Genomic DNA, 4,089 nt, shown 5'->3' with positions numbered 1-4,089 from the left:
CGGGCGAATAAAAAAAAAAATTCCGGCCAAAAATAAAAATGCTACTAAACCACAGGAATACAGAGGCAAAGCTGGTATTGTGAATTTGCGGCAGAACATAGCGACATATACGACAGGCCGGCACATGCTGGCTTTTTGCGGAATTATGAATCGACACTGTACGTATGTACTGAGGTCTTGAGTCGTGGAGCTTTGGTAGCCTGGGTGCCGTCCTCCAGAGTTACTGTCCGTACTGTCGCTATATAGCAAGCTACCATGGACTATCCAGGCCAGAGCCTCGGATGACGTGATCTTTTTTTTTTTTTTTGAGAACAGACGAAAATCAATGCGCACGTCATCCATAAAATTAAGGAGGTGTGGCCCTACTAGTATTAAAAGGCGCATCCAATGCTATTTCAGGGGGAGTGGGGTGGCAAGTGGCGAAACAAAACAAAACATAAACATACAACAAAAAGTATTCTGGACGAGGAAATCTATCTGATATTGACATTTATTATTGATATTTCTTAGCACATTTTCACCATCATCTCATCCTTGCAGTATCTGCAATAGCCCCAAAACAAGTTATGTGAGGAGTTTTTATTTTTGGGTACCACAAATAAATAGTTACAATACGAAAAAGTAGTTATTTTCCATCAGCAATATTATAATAGTTGTTTTTATTTTGCCTCACAGATATCAGTATCATCGTCCTTCGCAGGGCTAAAATCCTCCGGTTCCTTCGGGTTTTAGAAGGAACCGGAGGATTTTAGCCCTGCGAAGGAGGATGATCAGTATGCGCTAGGGTTGATTCAACTTACTACATTAAACGAATGACCAGAAAATCGACTTTGAAAATATCCAGTTTTGCCGCCCTGAAATTGCATTGGATGCCTTTAATGAATTTTGAATAGTACATGTAGGTTAATTAAACCATATATCATTGCATAACACTTGGTTGAACAGGACAATGATTCAAAGGTTATCAAGAATGCCATCAAAATGTAACATGATAGTAATTCAAAACTTGCACAACCTAACCAATCGGGGGTATATGAAAAGTAAGCAATGAAAGTCTATTAAAAAGAAGAAGAAAAAAACATTCTTTGGCATCCAATGTGATTTCAAGGCAGCAAAAGTGGAAATATTCTGAATAATATATGAATAATAAGGCAATCTTTGTGATATTGACACATAGTACAGTTATTAGTACTTCACATTAGCACATTTAACTCAGCATTTTATACTTTGGGCATTTAAAACTGCAGAAACAAGCTCCAAGATGAGTCCTCTTTTTTCTGGGTGGTACCCTAAAAATCAGACCAGAGCCCTTCCAGTAACCATTTTCCGTCAGAATTTTTTGAATTTTTGCTCCATGAGGGTCAATATATGTTGGGATAGTGTGGTTTCAGCTCAATATGTAAATAAGTAACTAAAATATTGGCTTTGAAAAAGTGCGTTTCCAAGCCCTAAAAACTACACTGGATGCCTTTAATCTCAAAATCGTCCTCTCTTGGCCCGTCTACTAGAACGTGGTTTGACACAGAACAATTAAGTGCGTGATCCTCTCAGCAGAGGAACCCAGATTGGAACAGGAGGGGAAATTCAGGAAGTAGATGGTCAGGTCTGATAAGTACTACTAAGTCGTTGGATATTTGAGACGGGAAGAGTGTACGTGCCTGAAAGTAGATCTAGACGCCGATGGTCTTACTTCAGCAGTGGTCTCAAAACAGTACTTGTAAGCCGGTGAACATTTTAATTAGCCCTCCATTTTGAATCTTAAACAAGAGTTTTGAATGAAGAGTGTCTTCTTTGAGCGACTCCGTTTGCAAGACGGTCGAGAACAATACGTACTCTCCAAGCAGAGGTTTGGGTTTTGGGGGTATTTTTTTAGCGTGTTTTTAGGCTTTTTTTATCAGGGTTTCTCTTTTGCACTGAATTTTTTTCCCACCAAACCCAGTGCAAAATAGAAACCAAGATAAAAAAAGCATAAAAAACACGATAAAAATACCCCCAAAACCCAAACCTCTGCTTGGAGAGTAAACAATACGCGCAAAGCAGAACCTTGAATGTCTGCATTCAGTGTATAATTCATATAGTTGTATTATTGGGAGAAGGTTTTTTTTACGGTTTTCTTTTGAGTTGATGAAATGTTGAGTTTTGACACCCGCTGTCAGTAGGCCATCTCCGGTAGTCACATCACGGACTACAGACATAACAAACGAGCTGTATCTCCCGCCTGTCGTCTCTGTCTGACGGACACACAGCCATTCTTCTACCGTTCACCCACAACTGCCGGCTCGCTTCAGCTTTTCGTCAGTTTAGTTCTTTCTGTATCTGTATCTGTATAGCCGATATAACCGCCTTTCGGCGTAACACACCAGCTTCGCAGGCACGCGGCGCGGCGGCAGCTGGCTATATTACACCGATCGACTTGTTACACCTAACCCTTGAACATCTAACTCTAGACATTGTTTAAAGCTATCTAATGACAATGCCCCTACTGTACTTGGTGACAGCGAGTTCAACTCTGCGATAGTTCTAGGAAAGAATGAGTTCTTGACCACCTCAATCCTTGGTTGATAACTCTCGTATTTAAAGGCATGGCTATTTCTTAAAGCTTGTTCTCTTCTGGGCTGGTATCACTATCAGGTACTTTCCTTTTCGTCTCTGTCTTTCCCTCTCTCATCTCTCTCGCTCTCTCCGCATCTCTCTTTCCCGTTCCCCACTCTTCCTTTCCCTCTCTCTCAGTGTCTACTATGAATTGTATATAGAGGATATTTACTCGTTATTCAACTCCCCCTCCCTTGACCCTGTATTTCTGTCAGCCCCCCCCTCTTCTTTCTTTCTTTCTTTCTTTCATGATTGTCATCTTTATGGATTGTCTAATGGAAGAGTCAACTAATTTTGTAGTGTACTTGCATGACAATACCTCATCGTTTAGACTGAGTACCGGTTCGCAGCCCTGGTTTAGAAATACAAATTTTATGGCATCAGTTATGATTAGTGAACCTGGACTTCGTGATATATAGAATGAAGAGCTTTCTTGTACATTTGTGTTCTACAGAACTAAGTACAGGTCGCATGAGTACAGAACATGAACATAAACATATATACATTACATACATATGAACATACAAGAGTGTAAATAAATGTCTAATTTCTATTCTTTTCGGCTTCATCTCGCTTAGTAGTGATTGTATGGATATATGCGGCTGTGAGATTACTTGAGTAGGTTTATCAAAAGTTAAAGGAATACAAATTTCTCTTTACTAGTCAAATATCTGAAGTGGGGAAATATACTTAATACATGGCTAAAAATATTAGTCTATCTCTACTATATAAGGGGCAATCTATGGTGAAATGTATTTCATCTTCTATTTGGCCTAAACTACAGAATTGACAGGTTCTTTGTTCTAGAGGATATATAGAAAATACGGTGAAAATATTTAATCAGGGGGCAGTCCTTATCATCAGTTGGCAGAGGAGAAGAAGGAGGAGAAGAGACGTCAGGTTGTATTAAGTGACCACTCTGGCGGACAGATTCCATCTGGTCATTACTGGCCATCCTCACTCTCCAGCCACCCGCACCTCTTTATCAGTTCCCACGTGAGCGGAAAGAACAACAGTAGGTTTTGGGGGAATGATTTCCGACCTGGTTTCAACTCTGACATGTCTGACAGCTGCCCCCCCCCCCCTCCACACACACAAGAAACACCCTTCCTCTCCTCACAGCAAAATAGCGATGTCATGAAGACCCAGCACGAAAGCAGGATTTAAACAATATGACAAATGATATCCGTAAGTCTAGCTACAGTTCCTTAGATAAGGCTTTGTTTGTGGTGTATTTTCTTTCCTAGCCCGAGGGTGTGTATATATGTGTGTGTAGCGTGTTTCTGATAGAAAACGTGTGTCGTATGTTCGAGTTATTAAGTCTGACACGTGAAGGGAAGCGAGGCGGCGGGCCACAGGACCTACATGGTAGACTGACTCTTCGCCAGGCCTTGTGAGAGTTGTCACATTAAGCCACACCGTCTTAATTCTATGGATGACATCCGCGCGCGCATTGATCTTCGCCTGTTCTAAAAAAAAAAAAAAAAAAAAAAGAAA

The sequence above is a fragment of the Branchiostoma belcheri genome, unplaced genomic scaffold (genome assembly GCF_001625305.1).
Source record: "Branchiostoma belcheri isolate BF01 breed outbred unplaced genomic scaffold, Haploidv18h27 scaffold142, whole genome shotgun sequence".
In the NCBI taxonomy this organism is placed as follows: domain Eukaryota; kingdom Metazoa; phylum Chordata; class Leptocardii; order Amphioxiformes; family Branchiostomatidae; genus Branchiostoma; species Branchiostoma belcheri.
Note: the sequence above shows the minus strand (reverse complement) of the source record.